Here is a 6000-nt window from a genome sequence, read left to right on the forward strand (position 1 = left end):
TAAGGCTATGTTAACAAACTTGCAAGTCTGAATACACTTTCCTCCCTCCCTCCCTCCGCCCCTTTATATTCATGAGAGCGAAGGAGATTCCAGTCTGAAATACTTTCTCAAATTATAATTTCTGCCCTGGACTCAGATTTCTTTTGTCTTGATTGCAGCTCTTTCTCCTATTCTTCAAGGTTATTCCTTTTTCCCATTACAGTCTGATCTTTCCATCCAGATCCTAATAGTTTCAGGACATCATGCATCCCCACCTCTCATTCATTCTGGAGTGGCGATATAAAACTGGGTATCTGCAGGCTACTTTTGCCGACTGACTGCAATTTGGTAGTTTGACTCTCCCTAGCTCAAGGTTGGCTCAGCCTTCCATCCTTCCAAGGTCAATAAAATGAGAACCCAGATTATTGGGGTCAATAATTGCCTTTCGCAAGCTCCTTAAAACCCACCTCTGTTGTCAGGCATGGGGGAATTGAAATTTTCCCTTCTCCCTAGGCTTATAGAATGTATACATGGTATGCTTGTATGTATGATTGGTTCTTTAAATTGGGGTATTTTAGATTATTTTTAATATTAGATATGTTCACATTGTCTTTTTTATTGTTGTTACCTACCCCGAGTCTTCGGAGAGGGACGGCATACAAATCTAATAAATAAAATTAAATAAATAAATATGCTGACTCTGTAAACCACTAAAGATGGGTCATCAGACCTTAGGGACCACTAAATTCATAATTTTAAATCCCATTGACCACTAATATGATCTGCCTAATGACCGGCTGGGTGGATGTAAATAGGTAGTCATGCGACTGGGTGGGCATGGCCCACTCAATGTCGCTCACGTCAAGGGCTACCTCACCAGCCTCTACTCACTCCTCCCCTCCCACTTACTGCTCACCTGCCTACCCAGGCTCCTTGGTGCCCCAACAGGAAGCAGTTGTTGGAGCTAAGCAGCTACCACAAGAAAGAGTTGGCAAAACAGCTGGCTCAGTTCAAATTGGATTTGACCAAGAAGGAGGCTTAACAGAAACATTTCACTGAGGACTACAAGCATAGGCTTTCCAAGCAGAGTGAAGACCTGCGGGAATGCAAGGCCAGGTACCAGTGCCTAGAGGCTCAGCGGGCTGAGATGGTCAACCGGTTCCAGACCATGATGCAGTCCCACTGGAACAAGGCCCTCTGGCTCTTCACGATCAGGGGCCTTCCAGCCTTCGCCCAAAGCCCCGCACCAGGAGGCTGAAGCAGGCCCCAAGTTGGAATTTTGCCCCCCTTTGACCCACACAAAAAGACCACAAATGTCCGTTGCACATATCCGGCCCAAGGGCCATGATTTGAGGACCCCTGATTTAGTGCAATATAAAAAATGCAAAATAATTTTTCCACGGACCACCAAAATTTTCTCATGGATCACCAGTGGTCAATGGATTACCAGTGGATAACGGCTGGCTTAGAGAGGGCTGTAAAGCGGTATATAAGTAAGTGCTGGGTAAATTTCTTCTGGGTAAATTGGCTTCTTTCAATACTATAGAGCCCTGCTAATGCTCACCCTGTCGTGGAGAAATTTCATTTCTTTCCTTTTAATCAAACAGAAAGGTATCCTTGGCAGGAGTTCCTTCACATGATAGCATTATTTTCAGGGTCATTGGAACGACTCTTTGCTTATGTCAAAGTAATAATCCCTTGGCGCAGAAGCCGAACAAACAAATCAAATAGTTATGAATAAATGTACTCAGGTATATTAAAAGTTTTACATAATTAAATATTTCTTTTAAATAAATAACAAACCTAATCATTGTTCCTTCACTAAAACAAAACAATAAACGTCCTGAAACAGTAATGACACTAGAATCTCAAAATTGCTTCTTGTTAAGTAATACTGTGTATTCTATGTTCTGTTTTTTACATGGCACTGTATCAATTTGGTCTACTATGGAACTAAGATTTATGAATTGTTACTAAATTGCTTTTAATAGATAACAGCTCAGTGCCTGATCAGACCTGGCGATTAGAAGTATGTAGTACAGTATATGTATTATAGTTTGCCTCCATTCTGAAACTCAAGTCAATATTTGTGGGCTCTCTAGAAGGTTATCTCACTCCATTCCTGCCAAATACTTTTCAGATTCAAGCTATGCTGGTATCTCATAAAAAGGTAAATACTGTATGCTCTAATACAGTCCAGCTCTAAGTACCTGTGATCCTAACTTATTGGTGAAGTTAAACATATCAGCATAGTTCAGTCTGTGAATGATATTTAATCATTTAGTAAAATACAAAATTCAGTCACTTCCCCAAAATTCTGTAATATATATTAATAACAACATAAAAGACCATCCACAGTAAGCAAACATAAACCATAAAAACCATCTACTGTACAAGTGCCCAATTAAATAACATAACCCTCACTTGCTTACAAAATTCTAGCAGAGAAGATGGAAAACTTAAAGCTCTTCTGAACAGATTAGCTAGTAGAAATGACTGAAGGCAAAAGAATTAACACTAATTTAGAGAAGAGCTTGTGCTATTATTATTATTTATTAGATTTGTATGCCGCCCTTCTCCAAAGACAATGCCCCTGTCCTTTTTTCCATCCTTTCAAAATCCTAAGAAAAACCCATGCGTTTATTTGCTTTTACATTTATTCCAACAGTGCCATCACAGACCCAACTAGTAGACACAGGCAAGTAAGAGTGCCTTCAATGCTCTCCTCTAATGTAATATGTGTCATCATCTGTAAGTAGCGCCCCTGTAGCGGGCAGCCAATGGAAGTGAATGAGCAGTGTCAGTGGTCAGTAGATCATCAACTGATGTTGTGTTGAAGGCTAGAGATGAGCGTCCTCATTCTGTTTCCCTCCAAGTGCAAAGTGCAAAGAGCCGGGGTGGCGCAGCAGGTAGAGTGCTGTACTGCAGGCCACTGAAGCTGACTGTAGATCTGAAGGTCAGCGGTTCAAATCTCATCACCGGCTCAAGGTTGACTCAGCCTTCCATCCTTCCGAGGTGGGTAAAATGAGGACCTGGATTGTGGGGGCAATATGCTATGGCTAACATGTCGTAAGTCACCCTGAGTCTAAGGAGAAGGGCGGCATAAAAATTGAATAAATAAATAAATAAAATAAATAAAGTGCACGCTGTAATACACTACCTGAATGCTAAGGGCATGAACACTGCTGTGATGGATGCCCAAGATACTTACTGAAATTTACAAAATCGACAGTCAATGCCGCCCAATAATTTCTTGACCATTTTGAGATTGAAGGTGAGGCTTCAACAGGAGATGAAACTTGAGTTTATCACCATACTCCAGAGAGTGAATGTCAATCAATGCAGTGGCGCCATACCCATTCTCCTTCAGCCAAAAAATTCAAAAGTCAGCAATCGGCGAGAAAAATCTTGGGCATCCATCGTACACAAATCTTGGGCACCCATTGCAGTAGTGTTAATGCCCTTAGCATTCAGGTAGTGTATTACAGCGCGCACTTTGCACTTGGAGGGAAATGGAATGACGCTCAACTCTAACCTTCACCATGTCAGTCGATGATCTACTGACCACTGGCACTGCCTGTTTCCTTCAGCTGGCTTCTCGCTACACGATAGTAATACCAACTTCCTTCACGAATATTCCCCGCAAGAGGTAAATGCCTTCTAACCTTACTTTCCGGATAACCCTCATATATGTTGTGGTTGGCTCTGGCCCAGCTCCTGGCCCAGGGAATGGGAAGGTGGATGCAGGGGAAACTTCAACATGTCACAGGCCTGTGTTATTGCCGACAGAGTCAGTTCAGAGTTTAGTTTCCTCGGACGAAGAAGAAGGTGGGAGTGACTCAGCAGAGGGGGGTTTGGCACACAGCCCAGGTAGTCAATCTTCCTTATCTTCCATTGATTCGGATGAAGACGTTTTGGATCCATGCAAGCGCAGAATTATGTGTAGAAGAGACCAAGTAAGGACATATTACAGGAAATAAAGTGAGGCAACCTGTGTTTGGGTGGGGCTCCAGTAATTAGGGCTGCTGCTATAAATAGCAGTATGTGGGTTTGGCCGTTATGGAATTGATTGCAGTTCGTCAGGAATCCTGGGTTGCTGGTTTCTGGACTTTGCTTGTTGATTTTTCACGCCTTTGAAAACAAAGCAGAGCAACGTGTGTGTGTGTGTGTGTCTTATTTCGTTGGAAGAAGAAGGGGTGTGAAGTTTCTTCACAGCTGCTAGCTAAATACTTAATGACTGCTTAAGGTTAATTGTACAGACTACCCAGTTGTTTTGGGACGAGTGCTCTTTGCAATAGAAAAAGAGTGCTTAGTTTATTTTGACTTTTGGGATAAAGAACATTGTTTTGAATTTTCAAACGTGTGTGTCTGAAGTTTGTACCCTTGAATTTTCAGGAGGCTCCTACCAGAGAGCCCGGCAGAACAGTATATAGGACAAACAGGGTAACCTTTGTCCAAGGCAATGGGGATAAGCCTAACATCAAGACTCAAAGTAATCTCTAATGTTTGATTACAGAGATCTCGAAGTTGCTCTTTTGGAACAAAAAAACTACATCAGGATTGTTTGAACAAGAGACAGCCAAAATCAAAATCACAGATATTGAATTGCCTTAGGTAACGCAGAAGACTAATTGCTAATTGAGGAGACAGTTCAAAATTTGCCTCCACTGTAATCTGTAAAACTGCCTTTTCCTCTCCACTTTGCCTGATCTCTGTTTAAATTGTAACCATTCCATGCATCCAAGTCAGTTTCAGTTCACAAAACATTAGGCCATTTAATAATTTTTTTTATTCTGAAAAGATGCTATTTATAATCCTCTTATTAATGCATTAGAGTAAGATGAGCACACACACCCAGTTGATTCTATACCGACTTTTAAACACTTAACATGTAGTTATTATAGCTGTTGAAATATAAACAACCACAAAAGCAACTCCTTATTCTGGCAACACTTGTCAGAATATTTCAGAGGTCTCTCTTTTGTAACCCTATCTACCAAAAGAGCTGGCTAACTATATTTTTAGCTCGTCTTAGGCAAAGATACTGTCAGGAGAAACCAGTGGAAGAGAAACAATACAATGCACAACTCTGATATGGTCACCTTCCATAGCTTTTTAAGCAGGTTTTTTTTATCAGCCAGGATATTTGGTTATCTGCCATACTGTATTTGATGTTATTTTGGATAATTTTATTTATTTTCAAAGTTAAAACCCAAAATCCAAACAGAAAGTTTAAAAATCAGACAAAAATGTATATAAAACAAAACATCAAACATACAAATAAAATGTCCCCCGTGAGTTGAATATTCATAAACATATTTCAACAATATATTTTTACCTCTTGCAAACAGCTCCACAATTTTTAAATTTATACATCTAAATTTCCTATATTACTGTTGTAAGGAATATCCTTCTGGGTCCAGTTCCAAGTGGGGGAAAAGACACTGGAAGCATGGTGACTGCTTGGAAAGATGGTTTAATGGTGGACAGCAGGACCACATGGTCTGAGGTCCTGGGCAAAAGGGGGATCACATGCCTTGAGGAGGTTGAAGAAGGGCCAAGATGCTGAGAGTGTCCTAGTTTTATACCTTCTTTTGGATCCATGTATTCTCTTCCTGTGTAAGAAATGTATCCCATTGACTGTCAAACTCCCAGGGGGTGGGGATCTTAGCTAACTCTGTAGGCTTCCCCTGTATCTCAGGCTAGTTTGAGTGCTAGCTGATGCAATTTTCCCAGGTGCCCTGTAGTAAGATTCTGTTTGCTAGGTGGGGCTTCCTGAAAGGGGTAGATCTTTGTTATTTAGAATAGACTGGCCCAGGCTACTAACAAAGGGGGGTGGGATGAGTGAGCTGGGCCCATTCCTTGATGGCACATTGGCAAAGGTGAGGGCTACAAACAGCGAGTCTGTTTCCTGCCTAATGTTCTATCGAGCTCTCTGGTAGAATCCTCCCAAAAATGCACAGATACAATTTCAGACACAAACACGTTTGAAAATTCAAAACAATGTTCTTTATATCAAAA

Source organism: Erythrolamprus reginae, chromosome 5 (assembly GCF_031021105.1).
Source record: "Erythrolamprus reginae isolate rEryReg1 chromosome 5, rEryReg1.hap1, whole genome shotgun sequence".
NCBI classification, from domain to species: Eukaryota; Metazoa; Chordata; class Lepidosauria; order Squamata; family Dipsadidae; genus Erythrolamprus; species Erythrolamprus reginae.